The sequence below is a fragment of the Panthera onca genome, chromosome B4 (assembly GCF_046562875.1).
Source record: "Panthera onca isolate mPanOnc1 chromosome B4, mPanOnc1 haplotype 2, whole genome shotgun sequence".
NCBI classification, from domain to species: domain Eukaryota; kingdom Metazoa; phylum Chordata; class Mammalia; order Carnivora; family Felidae; genus Panthera; species Panthera onca.
In genome coordinates, this window is record NC_138345.1 from 75021675 (window position 1) to 75047088 (window position 25414).

General features: G+C 39.4%; 1 pseudogene; it reads left to right on the top strand.

Moving 5' to 3' along the window:
- The first annotated feature begins 17751 nt into the window (after positions 1-17751).
- On the top strand, positions 17752-18697 carry LOC132676596 (olfactory receptor 8S1-like; annotated as a pseudogene).
- Positions 18698-25414: the final 6717 nt, after the last annotated feature.

Genomic DNA, 25414 nt, shown 5'->3' on the forward strand with positions numbered 1-25414 from the left:
TGTGTGGCTCAGTCGGTTGAATGTCGAACTCGGTTTTGGCTCAGGTCATGATCTCACAGTTCATGGGTTCGAGCCCCGTGTCAGGCTCTATGCTGACAGTGCGGAGTGTGCTTGGGATTCTTTCTCTTTCCCTCTCTCTCTGCCCCTCCCCTACTCTCTATCTCTCTCTCTCAAAATAAATACATAAACTTTTTAAAAAACATATTACCACAAACTCAGCTGCTTAACACAATACATTTATTGTATCATAATTATGCTATGGCAGTTTCTGTGGGTCAAGAGTTGCAACTGAGCTAGTCCTCCACTGCACTTGTAATGTTGGCCAGGCTGCCTTCTCACCTGGAGATTCTACTGGATGAAAGTCCTCTTCCAAGCTCAGTCAAATTTTGGGGGAGAACTCATTTCCTTGCAACTTCACAACTGAGGGCCTCGGCTTCTTACTCGTTGGTAGCTGCCCTCAGCTCTTGGAGGCCACCTGTATGTCCCTGCCACATGGCCCTCTATAGGCAGTCACAACATGACACTTTACTTCCTGAATGCCAGCAGGAGAGCATCTCTCTGCACAAAAGGGTCAAGTCCCTTTTTTAATGGCTGATTAAGTCAGGCCCTCCCAGTATAACCCTCCTTTTGACCAATTCAAAATCAAGTGACTTAGGATCTTAATTACCTCTGCAAAATCCCTTCACTTTGCTTTATAACATTACCTAATCAAGGAAGTGACATCCCTTACCTTCACCATATTCCAGAAGTCACACATTCTGTCCCCACTCAAGGGAAATGTGTGGATTTACCCTAAAAGTGCCCTGAGAGTAAGAGCTGTACATGACCATTCTCAAGAAACTCTGGGCTTCCAGGAGAACCGCTACAATCTTTGTGTGAACATTAAACAGGGGCTCCTGTGGGCAGTTATCTCTCCCACAAGTTCACCGTTGGCAAGTAGGGATTGGCCTAGATTTTAGACCACCACTCCAACCCAACCTTTATTCAATGCACAAACTGCGTACTGAACCAAAGGCACAGGCTAGGCCAATACCCTGCACGTAGTGGGTGAACATCTGATGGGTGAATGTCTTCTAGAATGTCAAATCACCCAGTCTCATCATCTCATTAAATAAAGTCTACCAAAGGGCACACAGTATAATCCTGCCCTGTCCTTTCTCTCTGAAAACACCTTCTATTTTAACTTTTTTTTCTAAGTTTTATTTATTTATTTTGAGAGAGACTGTGTGCACACGCAAGCAGGGGAGGGGCAGAGAGAGAGGGAGAGAGAGGGAATCGCAAGCAGGCTCCACGCTGCTAACACAGAGCCCGACATGGTGCCAGAACCCACAAATTGCAAGACCGTGACCTGAGCCAAAACTAAGAGCCCGACACTCCACTAAGCCACCCAGGCACCCCAGGACACCTCCTTGCTACTACCATCCTTTAGCCCAACTATCCTGCACTCTTCCCAGTGAATCCTTTGGTCATCAATTTCATTTTCTTCTTTTTTTATTGAGGGATAACTCACATAACGTTATATTAATTTCAGATGTACAACATAATGATTCAGTGTTTGTATATACTGCAAAATGATCATTATCGTAAGTCCGATTAACATCCGTCACCACACAAAATTTTTTTTCTCGTGATAAGAACTTTTAAGATCCATTCTCCTGGCTACTTTCAAATATGCAGTACAGTATTATTAACTGTAGTCACCAGGCTGTACGTTACATCCCTATGATTTGTTCACGTATTGTACCTTTTGACCCCCTTCACCCATTTTGCCCATCCCCCATCCCTAGCCTCAGGCAACCACCAATCTATTCTCTTTTTTGTTCATTTTGTTGCTGTTATTCTTGTTTCATTTGTCTTTTTGTGTACTTTTTTGGATTCCATATATAAGTGAGATGTTACAATATTTATCTTTTCATTTTTGACTTATTTCGTTTAGCATAATGCCCTCATTTCATCCATGTTGTCTCAATGGCAATATTTTATTCTTGCTTATGTCCTATATCTTTTAACATCCTTCATCAGATTTTTCTGGGTCAGTTCATAGTGGTTTGGAAAATGTGGCAAATATGAAAAGTGGTTTGCCTATTTGATCATCAGAGAACCAATATGCAGGATTTCTTTTGTGTGTTTTTTTCAAGTTTTTATTTAAATTCCAGTTAGTTAACGTACAGCGTAATATTAATTTCAGGTATAGAATTTAATGACTCATCACTTACATATAACACCCAGTGCTCATCACAACAAGTACCCTCCTTAATGCCCATCACCCATTTAGCCCATCCTCCCACCCACCTCCCCTCCAGCAACCCTCAGTTTGTTCTCTATAGTTAAAAGTCTATTGGGCGGCGCCTGGGTGACTCAGTCAGTTGAGCATACAGCTTTAGCTCAAGTCATGATCTTTAGCTCAAGTCATGACTCACGGTTCGTGGGTTCGAGCCCCACGTTCAGCTCTGTGCTGACAGCTTGGAGCCTGGAGCCTGCTTCAGATTCTGTATCTCCCTCTCTCTCTCTGCCCTTCCCTCACTTATACTCTGTCTCTCTCTCTTTCTCTCAAAAATGAATAAACATTAAAAAAATCTTTTCTTCTTAAAAAAAGTCTGTTGGATGGGGCGCCTGGGTGGCTCAGTTGGTTAAGCGTCAGACTTCGGCTCAGGTCACGATCTCGCAGTATGTGAGTTCGAGCCCCGCGTCGGGCTCTGTGCTGACTGCTCAGAGCCTGGAGCCTGTTTCAGATTCTGTGTCTCCCTCTCTCTCTGACCCTCCCCCGTTCATGCTCTGTCTCTCTCTGTCTCAAAAATAAATAAACGTTAAAAAAAAAAAAAAGTCTGTTGGGGTGCCTGGGTCGCTCAGGCAGTTAAGTGTCCAGCTATTGATTTCAACTCAGGTCATTATCTCATGGTTCGTGAGTTTCAGCCCTACATCAGGCTCCTCACTGGCAGTGCAGGGCCTGGGTGGGATTCTTTCTCTACCACTTTCTCTGCCCCTCCTCCCCATCTCTCTCTTTCTCAAAATAAACTTTATAAAAAAAGGATTTGTTTCCTGTTTTGCCTCTCTCTCTTTTTTCCCCCTAGGTTTGTCTGCCTTGTTTTTTAAATTTCACATATGAATGAAATTATATGATATTTGTCTTTTTCTGACTGACTTATTTCACTTAGCATAATACTCTCTAACTTCATCCACATAGTTGCAAATGGCAAGATTTCATTCTTTTTTGTGGCTGATGTTCCATTGTGTGTGTGTGTGTGTGTGTGTGTGTGTGTGTGTACCACATCTTTGTCCATTCATCAGGACAATGGACAAAGGGGATCTTTCCATAATTTGGCTATTTTTGATAATGCGTCTATAAACATCAGGGTGCATGTTTGAATCAGTATTTTTGTATCCTTTTGGGTAAATACCTAATAGCACAGTTGCTGGATCATAGTTCTATTTTTAACTTTTGGATGAACTCCATGTTTTCCAGAGTAGCTGCACCAGTTTGCATTCCCATCAACAGTGCAAAAGGATTCCCCTTTCTCCACATTCTTTCCAACACCTGTTGTTTCCTGTTAATTTTAGCCATTCTGACAGGTGTGAGGTGATATCTCACTGTAGTTTTGATTTGTATTTCCCTGGTAATGAGTGATGTTGAGCATCTTTTCATGTATCTCCTAGCCATCTGGATGTCTTCTTTGGAAAATGTCTATTCATATCTTCTGCCCATTTTTTAACTGGATTATTTGTTTGGATTTTGAGTTTGATAATTCTTCATAGATTTTGGATACTAACCCTTTATGTTATTTGCAAATATCTTCTCCCATTCCATAGGCTGCCTTTTAGCTTTGTTGATTGTTTCCTTCACTGTGCAGAAGCTTTTTATTTTGATGAACTCCCAATAGTTTATTTTTGCTTTTGTTTCCCTGCCTCAGAAGACATATCTAATAAGAAGCTGCTACGGCCAATGTCAAAGAGGTTACTGCCTGTGTTCTCTAGAATTTTTATGGTTTCAGGTCTCACATTTAGATCTTTAGGTCTTTAATCCATTATGAATTTGGTTTTGTGTATGGTGTAAGAAAGTGGTCCAGTTTCATTCTTTTGCATGTAGCTGTCCAGTTTTCCCAATACCATTTGTTGAGGAGATTGTCTTTTTTTTCAGTACACAGTTTTGACCCTAAAACATTTCAGATTGTTTGCACCTCCCCCAGTAAAAAATCCAGTCCATATTTTCTGTCACTTGGGCCCATCCACTCTTTTCAAAGTTCTTTATGAGCACTGACTTCTCAATATCATTGACCCATTTTACTTTTCATGCCATAGTCCATAGGTGCTTATGGAGCCAATGGGAACATCCAATTTCTCTTCAGATTCACTGACTCTTATTTCTGTTTCTTAGCTGATATCAGGTTGTTTTGTTGCCATGTTGTCCTATGGGCTCCAAGTATACAAGTGCACAGGGGAGTGTAGATGAGAGCTGCCCTGACCCCAGCCCCACTCCTTTTCTCATAGGAGGACACTACTGGCTGCCTAATAGCCAAGCCACCTGGAGGCCACAAGTATGATTTTTTTATTATAGTTTACTTTTTTATTTCTGTCGGTCTCATTTTGTTTCATAAAATGTCCTGTATCTCTTTCCATATTTGAAATTGATTTTTATAAAATAAGAATTATTGTTTATTTACATTCCTAAATAACTCATCAGTCCAGACCAGTGAAAGGAGGAATTTAAGGCCCAGTGACCTAGCTCCTGTCAGGATTTGGTTGCTGCAATTGCCCATTTACTACACTCACTAAACATGGAAGCAAAAGGTCCTCAGGGAACCCACCTAGCTTCCAGATATTCATCTTCATGCTCCCATTATGTAGAAGCATCTCTGGATACTCATGATAAAGAACCCTCATAAATTTAATAACTTCCTATATGTCATGAGAAGCCCAAAATGACCAGGCAGCAGTTGAATCATTAGGTTTGGTGGAAATGTCACACCATTAGCTGATGGGAGCATTCTCCCTAGCTTATCCCAAAGTCCTCCAATCTCTAATTCCCCAGAGTCTGAAGTGTCAGATATGGAAAGCACAAGTTTCCCAAACATGTCACTAGGAATGGTGATGAGAACATCTAATTCAACTTTATCCCTATGGTTACTGAGGCCCTGGTATTCTGGCTAATGTGGACAGAGCATCATATAATGGCCATTGCTTCATTGTATAGTCTGCTCCATGGAAGCTGTTCACTGAGGGTGTGATAATCAAGCTGGCATATCACCCATTTACACCATTTTTACATTCTGTCAGACCAGAAGCTTCCATGTGAGTGGTATAGTGTAGGAACAAGGGACCCCATGGTCATGTTGCCATTGTCTCAGCTCTTTGCCCTAAAGTGGGTCCTTTGATACAAGGTAACAATATGCAGGATCCCTAAGTTTATAAATTAGGTATTCTATCAGTCCTTAGATAGGAGGCACTGTGGGAAGGAAAGGTTAACTAATATCTAGAATAAGTGCTAATACAAGCGGGAAGAAATTAGAGGCTTCTCCAGACTAAAAAATGTCTGATGTAATTAACTTACTGCCAAGAGGCTGGTTAGTCTCTGAAGGATGGTTCTACATCAAGGCTTTGGTATTGCACTCTGCTTTTTACAACTTGGACACTAAGCTGCAACAACAGCTATGCCAATCTTGGTGAGAGGGAGTCTATGCCATTGGACCAAAGCATAACTCCATTCCTGTATTATAACTATACCTTTGGCCCATTGTACAAGTACTGAGGTGATCAAGGACAAAAGTTGGCATGCCCCCACTTGTTGACCCTTCCTGTCCTTCCTGGGCCTTCTTGGTTTATTAGAAACCAAGATCCACACATTTTATGAACACTTATACATTCATCCACTTTCCTTCTCCCAAGGCTTCTTTGTCCCACCTTCCAATATTCCTCTTTCTTGGCCACTGACCATTCAGCTAAGCTATTTTCCACTACCCAAGAGTTCATGTGTAACCCTATTTTGGATCAGTTCTGTCTCCATACAAAGTTGATGTCTAAAGTGCACCACCCAAAGTTCTGTCCATTGGGAGACTTTCTCCTCATTACCTCTTGGAGCCACCCCTGAGTAGAAATGTGGTATATATATATATCATCAGGCTTTTTCAGCTTGTACTAATTAATTTAGCAAACTCAATCACAAACTAAACCTGGGTTTTGTCTTTCTCCATCAATTGGTCATGGGGAAATTTCTATGAGGCCATAGGTGTGAACTACATTTAGGTGAAACATTGGTGCAATAACGGTGGGTGTCATGAGGCTACCTGCCCATGAGGACTTGATGGTGTTTTATGTCCCAGGTATCAGGGTTTAGCTCAGACCCTGTGCATAATATCCCTCAAAAGATCTAAGTATTTTTATTTTCTCAGTGTACAGTTAGTCTGATAAATTAACAGTTTGGAAAAAGAATTTGAGTAACAGTTTTGAAAATACTATATGTGACTGTAGGACTTTCCTCAAGGACACTTGGCTTCCCCTTAATGAGATGGACTCTGGGTCTTAAAACTAGTTCACATCTGGAAACTTGACATGTTGGAACCATGAGTTTTCATGGTGGCAGCTAACATCAGCATTCTGCTCACTATTCCTGATCATGTTTGGGGGCCATTATTAGTAAAGAAATAATGGCTCATTGGCTGCCTATCTCCCCACTACGCACATTGTGATCAGTTATGCATCAGTACAGATGTTTGCAGGCCAAAACACCTTGGTTGCCAATATGGCCTTGGTGCACATCACAGTAATTGTATTCACCTTACACTTGATTATTAAAGACAGTCATCTGGCCTCTGCTATTCCATAATCTTATTTCCTTTGGCAATAAGTACCCCAATCCCATGGCAGCATCTCCAACCACCAAACCTTGCCTACCTAGGACAGACTCCCCTGAGGTTCTGAGTGATTCCATTGCTCTTTTCAGTAATGAATTCCTTAGAACTTTAGCAAAGGGAGGGCCTCATGAAGAACACAGTCAGATGATGGATACTCCAGCCATAAATAGTAAAACTACTTAACATGCACAAGTCTTTTTTCTTTCCTTAGTAGGTGTGAGGCAGTTCTGGCAACTTCAGCTAATTTACTCTATTGTGTGGTTGCTTCCATTGCACCCTTTCAGGGACCTAAAATTTTAAATTATGTGATAATGCTACCATTTAAATAAGTCACCCTTCTCCCACAAATACCTTTAGATATATGTGTTCCACAAATTCCTGCTAGTATATATTAACTGTATCTTGCTGCCCTTTCAATGAATAAGCTATTTCTTCCTACAGAGATGCCAAATTTTCCTACAGTTCTGAGGTCTAACCTATGTTATTGGTCTAGAAGCAATGAGGGGAAGTTAGGGCAGATCCTGAAGAGGACACACATCATCTTGTGAAACATGTACTTCAGGCAAGGCTTCTTCATCCAAGCAGTGTGAGAGTGATGGACTTTAATAAAGAGGACTAGGAGAGACCATCACTTCTGAAAGCCTGAAGATTTAAGACAATATGTGTTCAGGGTTCTCTGTCCACCCAAATATTCACATTCCTGACTGCAGGGTTTAGTCCCTTCCTTATCAAGGCCTTTACTTTAGCACAGGAAACCTTCTAGAGCTGCATATTTAGATTTCTTAATGGCTCAGCTACCTTAAGATCAAATCTTGAACTTTGTTTTCGTACAGTCTCCCCTTCTGCAATGGGAAATAAGGGTTTTTTTCAATGCTTCCATATAATATTTTTGGATTTGCAGTGTACCCTAAGTTGATAGCTGACTGATTTGAAAATATCATTTTCTATTTCAGGCCTTCTAGCTCAAGTGACAAATGCTTGGTTCTCCACAATCTTTATAATTATCATTATCCACATATTTTTGAATTGCTGCAGCTACAGCCAATACGTTCACTTCCATATGTACATCATTCAAATCAAAAGAATCATAGTAATTGGATGTTAAAGGGGTTATCCCCATAGTACTTACCCCTAGGAAAAGTCCCTGCTGCCCCTTAACTGGCAAGGGATGTATTACCAAAATCCCACTGTTCTCTAGAACTTCATCTGGTACCATCTTCTTTTGCATTCTCCCAGAAGCATTTAATGAGACACGGATTTGGGTACTGGTAGAGTATTTGAGAGAGGATTCAAAGTAAGGAAATGGGAGGCATGAGACAAGAAAGAAAAACCAATAAAGGATGTGTTAACGATTTTATAATGGGAAACTAGAACTCAATCTCACTGGGGACCCGCAGAAAAACCGTGTGATACATAACTCGGGAACTTTCCTCCTGGGGCATTTATCCACTGATTTCCATTTCCTATTGTTTAAGTTTGATCCTGATGGCCATTAACTCCATGAACTTCTGGGTTGAGTATGCGTGCTTGGAGCAAGATCCTATTATTCTAGAGATTATCCTCTTTTGTAGAAGTAAATTGATGCAGGTACTTGATCTGGGAATCTATCACTATGTGGATGAACTCAAGTGGGTCCCAGAAAATGTGGCTGGGATATAAATACTATATATTCATATATGTAAATATTTCATATACCTAATTTTAATTTTATAAAAACTAATGTAAATAAAATAATTTTAGTATCCACATACGTTTCCTGCAGGAAGACAATCTTCTAAAATGGACTTGTAGGGGGACCAGGAAGATGGCGGCGTAGGAGGACGCTGGGCTCACCGCGCGTCCTGCTGATCACTTAGATTCCACCTACACCTGCCTAACTAACCCAGAAAACCGCCAGAGGATTAGCAGAACGGAGTCTCCGGAGCCAAGCGCAGACGAGAGGCCCACGGAAGAGGGTAGGAAGGGCGGCGAGGCGGTGCGCGCTCCACGGACTGGCGGGAGGGAGCCGGGGCAGAGGGGTGGCTCGCCGGCCAAGCAGAGCCCCCGAGTCTGGCTGGCAAAAGCGGAGGGGCCTGACGGACTGTGTTCCGACAGCAAGCGCGACTTAGCGTCTGGGAGGTCAGAAGTTAACAGCTCTGCTCAGAAAGCGGGAAGGCTGGAGGACAAAGGGAGGGAGAGCTGCTGAGCCCCCTGACGACAGAGCTCAGTTTGGTGGGGAACAAAGGCGCTCGCCAGCGCCATCTCCCCCGCCCATCCCCCAGCCAAAATCCCAAAGGGAATCAGTTCCTGCCAGGGAACTTGCTCGCTCCGCGCAAACACCCAACTCTGTGCTTCTGCGGAGCCAAACCTCCTGCAGCGGATCTGACTCCCTCCTGCTGCCACAGGGCCCCTTCTGAAGTGGATCACCTAAGGAGAAGCGAGCTAAGCCTGCCCCTCCAGCCCCCGTGCACCTTGCCTACCCACCCCAGCTAATACGCCAGATCCCCAGCACCACAAGCCTGGCAGTGTGCAAGTAGCCCAGACGGGCCACGCCACCCCACAGTGAATCCCGCCCCTAGGAGAGGGGAAGAGAAGGCACACACCAGTCTGACTGTGGCCCCAGCGGTGGGCTGGGGGCAGACATCAGGTCGGACTGCGGCCCCGCCCACCAACTCCAGTTATACACCACAGCACAGGGGAAGTGCACTGCAGGTCCTCACCACTCCAGGAACTATCCAAAATGGCCAAACGGAAGAATTCCCCTCAGAAGAATCTCCAGGAAATAACAACAGCTAATGAACTGATCAAAAAGGATTTAAATAATATAACAGAAAGTGAATTTAGAATAATAGTCATAAAATTAATCGCTGGGCTTGAAAACAGTATACAGGACAGCAGAGAATCTCTTGCCACAGAGATCAAGGGACTAAGGAACAGTCACGAGGAGTTGAAAAACGCTTTAAACGAAATGCAAAACAAAATGGAAACCACAACGGCTCGGCTTGAAGAGGCAGAGGAGAGAATAGGTGAACTAGAAGATAAAGTTATGGAGAAAGAGGAAGCTGAAAGAAAGAGAGATAAAAAAATTCAGGAGTATGAGGGGAAAATTAGAGAACTAAGTGATACACTAAAAAGAAATAATATACGCATAATTGGTATCCCAGAGGAGGAAGAGAGAGGGAAAGGTGCTGAAGGGGTACTTGAAGAAATTATAGCTGAGAACTTCCCTGAACTGGGGAAGGAAAAAGACATTGAAATCCAAGAGGCACAGAGAACTCCCTTCAGACGTAACTTGAATCGATCTTCTGCACGACATATCATAGTGAAACTGGCAAAATACAAGGATAAAGAGAAAATTCTGAAAGCAGCAAGGGATAAACGTGCCCTCACATATAAAGGGAGACCTATAAGACTCGTGACTGATCTCTCCTTTGAAACTTGGCAGGCCAGAAAGGCTTGGCACGATATCTACAGTGTGCTAAACAGAAAAAATATGCAGCTGAGAATCCTTTATCCAGCAAGTCTGTCATTTAGAATAGAAGGAGAGATAAAGGTCTTCCCAAACAAACAAAAACTGAAGGAATTTGTCACCACTAAACCAGCCCTACAAGAGATCCTAAGGGGGATCCTGTGAGACAAAGTACCAGAGACATCACCACAAGCATAAAACATACAGACATCACAATGACTCTAAACCCGTATCTTTCTATAATAACACTGAATGTAAATGGATTAAATGCGCCAACTAAAAGACATAGGGTATCAGAATAGATAAAAAAACAAGACCCATCTGTTTGCTGTCTACAAGAGACTCATTTTAGATCTGAGGACACCTTTAGATTGAGAGTGAGGGGATGGAGAACTATTTATCATGCTCCTGGAAGCCAAAAGAAAGCTGGAGTAGCCATACTTATATCAGACAAACTAGACTTTAAATTAAAGGCTGTAACAAGAGATGAAGAAGGGCATTATATAATAATCACAGGGTCTATCCATCAGGAAGAGCTAACTATTACAAATGTCTATGCGCCAAATACCGGAGCCCCCAGATATATAAAACAATTACTCATAAACATAAGCAACCTTATTGATAAGAATGTGGTCATTGCAGGGGACTTTAACACCCCACTTACAGAAATGGATAGATCATCTAGACACACAGTCAATAAAGAAACAAGGGCCCTGAATGATACATTGGATCAGATGGACTTGACAGATCTATTTAGAACTCTGCATCCCAAAGCAACAGAATATACTTTCTTCTCGAGTGCACATGGAACATTCTCCAAGATAGATCATATACTGGGTCACAAAACAGCCCTTCATAAGTTTACAAGAATTGAAATTATACCATGCATACTTTCAGACCACAATGCTATGAAGCTTGAAATCAACCACAGGAAAAAGTCTGGAAAACCTCCAAAAGCATGGAGGTTAAAGAATACCCTACTAACGAATGACTGGGTCAACCAGGCAATTAGAGAAGAAATTAAAAAATATATGGAAACAAACGAAAATGAAAATACAACAATCCAAACGCTTTGGGACGCAGCAAAGGCAGTCCTGAGAGGAAAATACATTGCAATCCAGGCCTATCTCAAGAAACAAGAAAAATCCCAAATACAAAATCTAACAGCACACCTAAAGGAAATAGAAGCAGAACAGCAAAGGCAGCCTAAACCCAGCAGAAGAAGAGAAATAATAAAGATCAGAGCAGAAATAAACAATATAGAATCTAAAAAAACTGTAGAGCAGATCAACGAAACCAAGAGTTGGTTTTTTGAAAAAATAAACAAAATTGACAAACCTCTAGCCAGGCTTCTCAAAAAGAAAAGGGAGATGACCCAAATAGATAAAATCATGAATGAAAATGGAATTATTACAACCAATCCCTCAGAGATACAAACAATTATCAGGGAATACTATGAAAAATTACATGCCAACAAATTGGACAACCTGGAAGAAATGGACAAATTCCTAAACACCCACACTCTTCCAAAACTCAATCAGGAGGAAATAGAAAGCTTGAACAGACCCATAACCAGCGAAGAAATTGAATCGGTTATCAAAAATCTCCCAACAAATAAGAGTCCAGGACCAGATGGCTTCCCAGGGGAGTTCTACCAGACGTTTAAAGCAGAGATAATACCTATCCTCCTCAAGCTATTCCAAGAAATAGAAAGGGAAGGAAAACTTCCAGACTCATTCTATGAAGCCAGTATTACTTTGATTCCTAAACCAGACAGAGACCCAGTAAAAAAAGAGAACTACAGGCCAATATCTCTGATGAATATGGATGCAAAAATTCTCAATAAGATACTAGCAAATCGAATTCAACAGCATATAAAAAGAATTATTCACCATGATCAAGTGGGATTCATTCCTGGGATGCAGGGCTGGCTCAACATTCGCAAATCGATCAACGTGATACATCACATTAACAAAAAAAAAGAGAAGAACCATATGATCTTGTCAATCGATGCAGAAAAGGCCTTTGACAAAATCCAGCACCCTTTCTTAATAAAAACCCTCAAGAAAGTTGGGATAGAAGGAACATACTTAAAGATCATAAAAGCCATTTATGAAAAGCCCACAGCTAACATCATCCTCAACGGGGAAAAACTGAGAGCTTTTTCCCTGAGATCAGGAACACGACAGGGATGCCCACTCTCACCGCTGTTGTTTAATATAGTGCTGGAAGTTCTAGCATCAGCAATCAGACAACAAAAGGAAATCAAAGGCATCAAAATTGGCAAAGATGAGGTCAAGCTTTCGCTTTTTGCAGATGACATGATATTATACATGGAAAATCCAATAGACTCCACCAAAAGTCTGCTAGAACTGATATATGAATTCAGCAAAGTTGCAGGATACAAAATCAATGTGCAGAAATCAGTTGCATTCTTATACACTAACAATGAAGCAACGGAAAGACAAATGAAGAAACTGATCCCATTCACAATTGCACCAAGAAGCATCAAATACCTAGGAATAAATCTAACCAAAGATGTAAAAGATCTGTATGCTGAAAACTATAGAAAGCTTATGCAGGTAATTGAAGAAGATATAAAGAAATGGAAAGACATTCCCTGCTCATGGATTGGAAGAATAAATATTGTCAAAATGTCAATACTACCCAAAGCTATCTACACATTCAATGCAATCCCAATCAAAATTGCACCAGCATTCTTCTCGAAACTAGAACAAGCAATCCTGAAATTCATATGGAACCACAAAAGGCCCCGAATAGCCAAAGTAATTTTGAAGAAGAAGACCAAAGCAGGAGGCATCACAATCCCAGACTTTAGCCTCTACTACAAAACTGTCATCATCAAGACAGCATGGTATTGGCATAAAAACAGACACATAGACCAATGGAATAGAATAGAAACCCCAGAACTAGACCCACAAACGTATGGCCAACTCATCTTTGACAAAGCAGGAAAGAACATCCAATGGAAAAAAGACAGTCTCTTTAACAAATGGTGCTGGGAGAACTGGACAGCAACATGCAGAAGGTTGAAACTAGACCACTTTCTCACACCATTCACAAAAATAAACTCAAAATGGATAAAGGACCTGAATGTGAGACAGGAAACCATCAAAACCTTAGAGGAGAAAGCAGGAAAAGACCTCTCTGACCTCAGCCGTAGCAATCTCTTACTCGGCACATCCCCAAAGGCAAGGGAATTAAAAGCAAAAGTGAATTACTGGGACCTTATGAAGATAAAAAGCTTCTGCACAGCAAAGGAAACAATCAACAAAACTAAAAGGCAACCAACGGAATGGGAAAAGATATTTGCAAATGACAAAGGGCTAGTATCCAAAATCTATAAAGAGCTCATCAAACTCCACACCCGAAAAACAAATAACCCAGTGAAGAAATGGGCAGAAAACATGAATAGACACTTCTCTAAAGAAGACATCCGGATGGCCAACAGGCACATGAAAAGATGTTCAACGTCGCTCCTTATCAGGGAAATACAAATCAAAACCACACTCAGATATCACCTCACGCCAGTCAGAGTGGCCAAAATGAAGAAATCAGGAGACTATAGATGCTGGAGAGGATGTGGAGAAACGGGAACCCTCTTGCACTGTTGGTGGGAATGCAAATTGGTGCAGCCGCTCTGGAAAGCAGTGTGGAGATTCCTCAGAAAATTAAAAATAGACCTACTCTATGACCCAGCAATAGCACTGCTAGGAATTTATCCAAGGGATACAGGAGTACTGATGCATAGGGGCACCTGTACCCCAATGTTTATAGCAGCACTCTCAACAATAGCCAAATTATGGAAAGAGCCTAAATGTCCATCAACTGATGAATGGATAAAGAAATTGTGGTTTATATACACAATGGAATACTACGTGGCAATGAGAAAAAATGAAATAGGGCCTTTTGTAGCAACATGGATGGAACTGGAGAGTGTGATGCTAAGTGAAATTAGCCATACAGAGAAAGACAGATACCATATGGTTTCACTCTTATGTGGATCCTGAGAAAAGTAACAGAAACCCATGGGGGAGGGGAAGGAAAAAAAAAAAAAAAAAAAAAAAAGAGGTTAGAGTGGGAGAGAGCCAAAGCATAAGAGACTGTTAAAAACTGAGAACAAACTGAGAGTTGATGGGGGGTGGGAGGGAGGGCAGGGTGGGTGATGGGTATTGAGGAGGGCACCTTTTGGGATGAGCACTGGGTGTTGTATGGAAACCAATTTGACAGTAAATTTCATATATTAAAAAATAAAAAAAAATAAAATAAAAAAAAAAATAAATAAAATGGACTTGTAATCTAACTTCCTTACAATTCTATTGCTTATGTTTATTTAATAAATTGACAGGGGGGATGAAAATCACTATTAAGCATTCTAGTTTGAATGATAACATTATAGTATATCATAAATAAGTGGGCATTATGATTTATCATAATATATTGACTCAATACATGATACATTCAATAAGTAAATGCTTGCTTAAATGAAATCTTAATCACTAAGCATGAAAATTGTTATATAGCCATCATGTGGCTAAAGTATATATGGATTCATATATATGGGTTAATCACACCAGAAAAAGTTGACTGGGCAGTTCGGACAAATGACTAGTTATGAGATTTCTTTCCTTTATTATAATTTTTTACTCATTTTATCTTCAACTCACAGGTACGCAGCAGATTACCTGGGTGAAATTGCTTTAGAGTGTCAAGTGAAAAATATTTGTTTTTTACAAGGAAGACAGTTAAAAAAAAACCATTGCCTTTTCTGTCCCCTGTGAACTTCCCTATCAAGAGTTCACATCTGACAGTTTTGGTCTTTGCTTCAACCTAGAAGTTCCAAATGCCACACTTAAGGGAACCCCATTGGTACTCTTTACTATAAAACCTTCAAGTTCTGACTACAGGGAATAATTGGCATTGCATCAACCATTCTCTGGGCTACTGTTGCCTGGTAGTCAACCCTCAAGGTACCTAAACTAAGCAGCTTTGAGGATTACTTGGACCAAAGTATTCTATATATGGCTGAGACAAGGTTTTTGGAAAACAGAGGAACAAATGAAGAGGTGGCAGGGTGACTGTGTTTCAGACAATTCGAAAGAAAAAAATTCCCTGTAGCTATTTCACTCTAATAGTGAAGAATATGAAAAAAATATATTATCAGTAGAATTTTATAACCTCAGTCATAAAACCAGGTATAAAAAAAGTGCCTTCTCCCAATCATTTTTCATTCTTAAAAGTTGAATCAAACACAAGCCCTATAGCCACATCAGGGAGTAGACCGTCTGTTGAAGAAGATGTACAGGTAACATGCATTTGGGTATTGGAAATGGAACAGGGATGTGTTGATGGCTGATCAGTTGAAAAGTAAGCACTCAAAGTTAACCTTGGTCAGGTTTTGAACTTATTGGGAACAGGGCAACAAAGGAATGGCAGGAAGAGGAAATATACTCAGCCACTGTATAAGTCCTACGAGTGACCCAAAGATCCAATTCTAACGCATCTGACCAATGCTAGAACTGATGGATAACATCCAATGTTCAAACAGGCAGAGTATTTTTGTAAACCAAACCTGAGTGTTTGGGCAAAGTCAAGGTACAGTGAAAGGTGTTGGTACTAAAGTATTGGGAAGTGTCTCAGGATGAATGTCAAAGGATAAATCTAAATATGTGCATGACTGAATGCTCTATTCCCCTCTTTAAGAAGCCTTCTTAAAATGGACAGAGGAAAGTTATTTAGGAAGAATCTCTTCTTGTGGTAATTCCAGAATAATTTAGAAGTCCTGCAAAGCTCTCAGAGTTCTAGGATCATGGGCTCCTGAAATTCTGTCCCTACTTTACCTCTTTTCTGCCTTGTCTGAGTGAGTGATCTATGCCATGGACACTGGCAAGGTACTCCTTTATATGACCTCTTCCTTATTTGCCTGGAGGTCTGGCTGTTCATGGAGCACACATCCATCCCAGAAAGTGATTTCTTTCTGGGGCCACAAGTTCACCTTCTCTCTCCTTTGGCATCTCTCAAGTCTGGCTGCTTTTTTTGTTCTGAGTAACATTGCCCTCAGTAACTTTAAGGTCTTTAACCCTTGAACATTTCAATGTGATTCCAAATCCCAAACTCTTTCAGGTGGGAGATGGGAAAAGGAGAGTATCTATCTTTAGTGATTTCAAAATAACTTTATTATACTCCTTTCAGTAAGGAACAGGAGCAGTAGTGGCAAAAATAACTTTAACTCTGATAGGGGATAATTCTGCATGAGGATATTATTTGTTTTAGGCCACAATCGTAATCTCAAATAACGACAGTACATTAAGAAATAGTGTACAGGCAGTCGGTTAAGCGTCCGACTTCAGCTCAGGTCACGATCTCACGGTCCGTGAGTTCGAGCCCCACGTTGGGCTCTGGGCTGATGGCTCAGAGCCTGGAGCCTGCTTCCGATTCTGTGTCTCCCTCTCTCTCTGCCCCTCCCCCGTTCATGCTCTGTCTCTCTCTGTCTCAAAAATAAATAAACGTTAAAAAAAAAATTAAAAAAAAAAAAAGAAATAGTGTACAGGTTTTTAAAATGCACTTAACATATGTTATCACGTTTAATTCTCCTAACAACTCTAACAGAGTTATATTGTTATCCTAATTTTCAGCAAGGAAACAGAAGACAAGGACAGTTATGTAACATGCACAATGTGGAGCCGGGATTTGATTTTAGTCTGACACAGGACCCTACATCCTTAGTCACTGCATTATTATCTACCCATATTCTAAACTCTTAATTATTAAGAAATGCCCACGTTTTACTAAATATGCCTTTCTACTTCTCAATCCTGATCTTCCAGTTAAATGTCCTTCCTTTCCATGACTTCCTAGAGAAATCATACTTATCCTTAAATTTTTCTTCCTTTACCTTAAATTAGATGACATTAATGACTTCTCTCTTAATCAAACTTAAAGTTCCCATTTCAGTTACTCATATTCTGATTTAATTGCTTGTCTTTATTTTGCATTCTTCTTTAAACTATGACATTTTTTAAATGTTTGTTTATTTTTGAGAGAGACAGAGACAGAATGTGAGTAGGTTAGGGCAGAGAGAGAGGGAGGCACAGAATCCAAAGCAGGCTCCAGGCTCCAAGCTGTCAGCACAGAGCCTGACACGGGGCTTGAACTCACAAGCTGTGAGATCATGACCTGAGCCGAAGTTGGATGCTCAAGCAACTGAGCCACCCAGGTGCCCCTCAACTATGACATTTTTAAATGTAGGCATCAAATCTTATTCTTTATGTTCCATGTGACTGACACAAAACTTGGCCCATGATGGAAGTTAAGACATATTTTCTGAATGTTTGTGATATTACAAGAGAATCAAAGCAATATGAAAATTGGTTGGAGGAAAATAGAAACTTCATTGCCATGCTTTTCATAATCATATTTAGAGGCCATCCTTTTTAAATGGCCTTGGGGAACCACACCACCATCACAGAGTTTATCCTGCTTGAACTATCTGCTGACCCCCACATTCAGACTCTGCTCTTTGTGCTTTTCTTGGTGATTTATCTCCTGACCCTAGTAGGGAATCTGACGATGATGCTGGTGACCAAGGCTGATTCTTACCTCCACAGCCTCATGTACTTCTTCCTAAGTTTCCTCTCTTTCTCAGACCTCTGTTTCCCTTGTCACTGTGCCCGAGATGTTGGAAAACCTCCTTTCTAAGAAGAAAACCATCTCCTTTCTAAGAAGAAAACCATCTCAGAAGAGGGCTGCCTGGCTCAGGTCTTCTTTGTATCTATCATGGCAGGGACTGAAGTCTGCCTACTCTCAGAGATGGCTTATGACCACTATGCTGCCATCTACCACCCACTGCTCAATGGCCAGGTGATGAGTAAACAGTGGTATTTGCAGCTAGTGTAGGGTTCATGGAACCTGGGCATTCTGGACACACTCATTAATGTCCCTTTGGCAATGAAAATGGACTTCTGTGATAACCATACCAGCCCACACTACAGCTGTGAGCTGCCCTCTCTCTTCCTTCTCTCTTACTCAGATGTTTCTACAAACCTCTTTGTCATATTCTGCTCTTTCCTCCCATATGGCCTTGTAACTTCCCTGTCAATCTTCATCTCTTATGCCCACATTATCTCCACCATCCTGAGCATCACCTCCACCTCTGGCAGAAGCAAAGCTTTTTCCACCTGCTCCTCCACCTTACCACAATAATCTTGTTCTATGGCTCGGGCCTTCTTCATTATTTCATTCCAACTTCAGAATCCACCCCCCACTCTGGATCTGATCTCTGCAGTATGGTGTGATCACTCCCATGCTGAATCCTCTCATCTGCAGACCAAAAAATAAGGAGGTGAAGGATGCTCTGCAGAGAACACTGGGGAAGTATTTATAATGTTTCCAGTGGCAGAATAAAGAGAGAGGATTATGGGTAATTATAATAAAAATATGTGGCAAAACATCGAGTGAGTTGACATTAAGGGGTACTTCCTGACAGTTCATGATGTCCAGTTTGGCAAAATTAATCAGAAAGGATTAAGAAAAAAAACAAAGACCTATTATATGGTGGATCATTTAGGTCAGTCCTACTTGAAAGCAAAAAAAAAATAATTGATTAAATATTCATGTAACACTATAAAATTTTGCTTATAACATGTTCATCGATATTTCTCATTTATTTTCATATATATTAAGATGAGTGATGTAAATTATCATCATTTGCAGTGGAGTTTGAAAGCCATGGTTTTCCTAAATGGAAAATTGCCTGAATCTTTGAATGAGAACAGTCATAACAAGTTCACAGGGCCACTGGGTAATGAATTCTGGTTAAAGTTGCAGAAAGAGAAATGAGTGAGTTACCATAATGGGGCTGAAGACTTCCCAAACATTTGTTTTTATAGAAAGCTTAAGGTGGGAATAGGTCTGTGGAAAATTGCCCTCCTAGAGTAACTTTGCAAACCAGCTAACCATTTCCTGGGTTTAAGTAGTGCCCACAGCCTCAGGGAAAGAGACAGTGACAGGAAAAACGAAAGTACCAGAGCAATGCAATCCTATTTCCAAAACAAGCAGACAGAGGTTAAGTGCTGAGTAGATTTGCAAATTGGACATATTTGGTGGCTTCTACCTTTCCTTTGCAGATCCTTACTTTCCTTGATGCCTGCTCACATCTAAGTGCTCAGAGCAACATTTTTGCTCCCGGCAGGAATCTTGCATTTCCTTAGGTGCCCACCTAACCAATGACAATTCACTGAAGATGAATTTTCCTAAATGTCCTTTATCCTAATGATACATTTCTATAGTAACAATTCATTGAGATTCTATCATCAAAATATTTCCAAATTTCTTGTGAGAGAGAAATATTTGAGACCCTTTAGTATTTTGGGATGTTTTTCTCTTGGCTTTGGAGAATTTGAGCGATTATTAGTCCATTGATTCAAAGGCATTTCATATTTAAATCATAATTGTAAATGCTTATCAGTAGGCCATTCTTAACAGAAGATTCATCACGTATATAATTTTAAAAATTGTTGCTCTGTTTTGTGCTACTTTTATTCATATTCACATGAATTATGCTACAAGAAATAGTAGATCAATTTAACACCTGCTTAAATTTTTTTTAGTGTTTTATTTTTGAGAGAGAGAGTGTGTGAGAGGGGGAGGCATAGAGAGGGAGGGAAACAGAATCCAAAGCATGCTCCAGGCTCCAAGCTGTGAGCACAGAGCCCCACGCGAGGCTCGAACTCACAAACCATGAGATCATGACCTGAGCTGAAGTTGGACACTCACCTGACTGAGCCACCCAGGTGTCCTGACATCTGCTTAATATTCACTTGTGGAGGGGCGCCTGGGTGGCTCAGTCGGTAAAGTGGCCGACTTCGGCTCAGGTCATGATCTCGCAGTCCATGGGTTCGAGCCCTGCATCGGGCTCTGTGCTGACAGCTTAGAGCCTGGAGCCTGTTTCAGATTCTATGTCTCCCTCTTTCTCTGACCCTCCCCTGTTCATGCTCTCTCTCTCTGTCTCAAAAATAAATAAATGTTAAAAAAATATATTCACTTGTGGATACTGAGGTATTGTTCTATGGACAGCAAAGGTGACAGTCTATAATGGATACTATAAAGCATTTACTCTTCCTTTTCAGTTAATTTCTTGCTATATTCAAAACAAAAGGTTTTGTTACTACATCATATAATTTGTATTAATGTGAACCAATATTTTCTGATTTGAAAGAAACTGAATTCCTTAAGTTATCAAAAGTTTTCATACAGAGAAATGATAGGTCAGTCTTCTCTTCTTTCATGAATTCCTACATTTATACATAATTTCCTTGGTGCTTTCTTTATGTGATTTCTAGGAAAGGAGTCTACCCATCTCTCACCGGCAAGAAGAGGAAGAAATGATTGTCCATCAAACATATTATAATCCCCTATAGATTGTAATATGAGACAAAGACGTCAAGATTCCCTCATCCTCTCTAAAACGCCAGAATTTCTTTTATGTATTGTTCAACGTGTGTTGGAGTAGTAGCAGCAGATGTATTCTATTGGTGAAGTCTTGCAGTGATGGTGGGAGGTTTGGAGCTGCTGGCCAAGCAAGAATTCTTGAAGATGGCTTTGGTGCAAAAAGGTGATTTTATTAAAGCATGGGGACAGGACCCATGGGCAGAAAGAGCTGCATGGGGGTTGTGATGGGTAACTCATTATATACCCTCAGGTTGGGAGGGGGTTAGGGATAGAGTAAGTCTCTAAGGAATTTTGGAAGCAAGGTTTCCATGACCTTGAGGAGCTAGTTGTGTTAAGAAAATGCCATTTATTACCGTTTAGTAAAACCTTCATCATGAGACCCTTCAGATATATATCAGGTGGCCATAAACTTGGAGTATGATTGCCAGCATATATCTTGGGAGAGTTGAGATAATGGAAGTTTTTATATGTTAAAGTAGACTTACAGGATCCTGAGGGGTCAGGATAATGGTCAGCCCAGATTCCCTTTTGCTCCTAGCAAAGTGTCCTCATGGAAGCAGCTGAACTTCTAGAGGAAGGTCACTCTGCCTGTTTCAAGGACTTGTCAATGGCCTGTAAGCAGCAAGGGAATTACTTTTTCATTTGCCTTTGTTTCCCACATTACCATGGCAAGCACTTAAACCCCTTTCCTCTGTTCTTGGGTAGCCAGGAGTGTCCAGGAATATCACACATATTCCATAAGGGGTAGGGTTGGGGGTGCTGTTAGCCTGTACTATGTTCTCAGCTCACCCGATGCTCCCTCATCACTATTACCTGTTAGAAAGCCAAGGAGAAAAGGATTTGGTCATTGTTGGCAGTTCATTTTAAAAGAGGAAACTTAGCATCTGTTTCACTGTGAGCCCTATAACCAACTCCAGTCCAAGAGGATAATTCCCACTGACATGTTTTATATTATGTTTACATCTTTATACCTAATAAAATTCATACAACATGTATCACTATATATACAGCTTTTTACTTAAATTATATTGTAAGTGACTTTTATGTTAATATAACTAATATTAGTTTTAATTATTTTAATAATCTATTATGTTTATATTCCAAAGTGTGCTTGGCATTTTCTCATCATGGAAAATAGTTTATTACTTCACTATTATAATTTATCTTTCATATATTTTACAGTACAGTTCAGGTGACATTTCAGTTCTAAAAATAGCAATGCATTAAATATCTCATAAATATATTTTTGTTATAATTATTTTGATGCTTGGAAATTATTAGATCAAATGTGTATGATGTTTGTTAAGCCTTGTGACATGTTTCAACAGATTATTTTGCCAAGTATTTTACCACTATTGTGATGCCAGCAACGTATGCAAATGTCTCTCTTTCCAATGTAACCTATATTATTTATACTGCTTTTAAAATATTTTACTTATAGGCCAGGAATTAAATTTTTGTATCTATCTATATTTCTTTTGATACTACCGACATGAACAATGTTACATATTTATTTACTACTTTTCTCTTGTCTAATTATTCATCTATTTTGCCCACTAATATATGCAGTTGGTGATGTTCTTATCAATTTAACTAATACAATAAATACATTAAACATCGTCTGTCATGGTTGATTCCAACTTGTAAACCTCCTTAAAATGTCTTTTAATTTTGTGGGTTTCCTTTTTAGAGAAAGAGAAATGTTAATTTTTATGTAATCAAATACGTTCAACTTTCCATATGAAGATTCTTTTTTCCTAAAGCTTAAAAAATCCTTTTGTTAATATGAGGCAAATATCAAACATGTTTGCAACTCTTAATTTGTCTCAGAACTTAAATAATTTACATTCACTATCCCATTATTATTGACATAAGGTAAATTTGGCCAGTCACATATATGAACAAGAAAACTTAGAGTAAAGGATGTTAATAAAAATAACCCAATGATGCATATTAAAGGTTTAAGTTGGAATTCAAACTAGGCAGCTCAGAATCTAGAGTCCATGTTCTTAACTATTATGTAACAGAAAAATTGAAATAAATTTGAATTGATCCCACTTATTAATGTAAATAATGACTTGCTCTAGCTTTCTCCACACACACACACACACACACACACACACACACACACTTAGAACAAACTCTTCATTTGCTCTGGTGACCAAATTTCAAGTGTGAGAGTCTGTAAGAAACTCTACAATATAGAAACTTCTATTTCTCATAGAATCTTCACTGATCAGGAAAAGTTCCCCAGTTCCTTTCTATTTTCTCACTCTTTCTTCTAAAGGCATGAGGGTGCATTCCTTCGTAGAACACAGGCTACAAACAGTAATCAAGACTAATCATTTGGTTTTGTTCTTTTCTTTAGTGGTCCTGAGGCCATCTTTGTAGTCCTTTCTTTGTCAAGCAGGCAACTGGTAAATATTTAGTGGCTGCTGTGTTTGATGATTCTAAAGCCATTGTTCAAGTCTGCTACAAGAACTCATATAGTTCTAAAAATTACAAATGCATTTTAACATGGTTTTGCATGTTTCATTTATATTTAAAATTATCTGACTTACTGTCATTATGTGAAAAGGGTGCTAAGGGAATGAGAATTTCCAGAAGAATTTAATGTCAGTTTATACCTTTCTCAAGCCTCTTTTACAAACTCATCCTTAAATGAATTTGACTTCAGGGCACCTGGGTGGCTCAGTTGGTTGGGCATCCAATTTTGGCTCAGCTCGTGAGTTCGAGCCCCGTGTTGGGCTCTGTGCTGACAGCTCGGAGCCTGGAGCCTGCTTCAGATTCTGTGTCTCCCTCTCTCTCTGCCCCAACCCACTTGCATATTGTCTCTGTCTCTCTCAAATATAAACAAACATAAAAAAAAAAAAGAGTCTCATAACCATAAGAAGGTTAATGGAGGTGGGGGGGGTTGGGAAGTGGTTTAAATGGATGACAGGATGAGCACTGGGTGTCATATGTAAGAGATGAATCACTGCGTTCTACTCCTGAAGCTAAGACTACACCGTATGTTAACTAACTTGAGAATTAAAAAAAAGTCAAAAAAAATTTAAGAAACTAATTTCAATTTACAATCATTTTACTTTTGCTGGAAAAAATAAGCTTTGAATAATTTTTAAAAAAATTGATTACCCTGCTATTATCACAGTTATAAAATTACTAATTTTCATATATAATTTGATACATCACAATGTAAATAAGTTACCTTTAAAGTTGCTCAGCAAAAAAAAAAAAAAGTCTCTTACAGTTTGTTTCCCTCTCTCTTTTTAGATTTGCCTCTCTCAATGATTGATTTCTGACTGTTAATTTTGCATTCGCAAAATGAACCCCTCTTCATTATGATATATTATCTTTTTAATAAATTATTTGACTCTATATGCTATGTTTTGCTTGCAATTTTTCCATCTATGTTCGTGATAATTATTGGACTATTTTCTTTTCACGTTCTTGTCAGATTTTAGTATCAGGGTTATTATTGACCTCATAAAACAAGTTGAGAATTCTTCCTACAATTGCCATTCTATAGATGAATTTGTATGTAAAACTGGTACTATTTGTTCACCAGTGAAGTCATGTAGATTGGAGTTTTCTTTATGGAAAATATTGTAATTTCATGTTTAATTTATTTAACAGATATTGAAGTGTTCAAACCTTATATTTTCTCTTGTGTTAGAATTGTTAGGTTGTGTTTCTCAAGGAAATTGTGCTATTAATATAAATATTTGATACTTATATTTTCACAAGTATTTGATATATTTGTGCATAACATCCTTCTAATAACTTTTTTATAAGATTTGTGGTAATTCTTCCTTTTCATTTCAGATATCACTAATTTTTTAATTATTTATTTATTTTGGGTCAATACTGCAAATTTACCATTTACACTGATCTTTTCAACAAATCAAATTTGGCCTTCCTTGTTTTCTTTGTTGTACATCTACTTCCTATTTTGTTTACTGCTCTTGATTATTTTCCTCTTTCCACTTGCTCTGTATATAATTTGCTGGGTTTTTTCCAAGCTTCTTGAGGTGCAAGCTTAGAAAATTGAATTCCACTCTCTCTCTTTTTCTAATAGATGTATTAAAAGATTTCTTGTCTCTCTTAGTACTGTTGTAGCTGTGTCTTACAAATTTTGATATATTACTTTCATTTTCTTTCAATTCAAAATATTTTCTAATTTCCTTTGCAATGTCTCTTTTAACCTACGTACATTTAAAAATGTATGGGGGGTGGGGGGCACCTGGGTCGTGCAGTCCGTTGAACATCTGACTCAGCTCAGGTCATGATCTCACAGTTTGTGGGTTTGAGTCCCACCTCAGGCTCTGTGCTGATGGCACGGAGCCTATTTAGGATTGTGTCTCTCCTCTGCCTCTCCCCATCTTGTGGTCTCTCTCTCTCTCTCAAAATAAATAAATATATTTTTAAAAATAGAGTATCTTTTACAAAAATGTATTTGGGGACTTTTCTATTTATCCTTCTGATATTGATTTCTAATTCAATTTCACTATGTGAGAAAAGATAGTTTACTTTTTCAAACTTCTAAAATGTGGCCTATTCCAGTAAATTTTTTTATTTAACTTTATTTATTCAAACTTTATTTCTATTTCTATTTCTATTTCTATTTTTTTTGTCATACTCTTAGTTGATA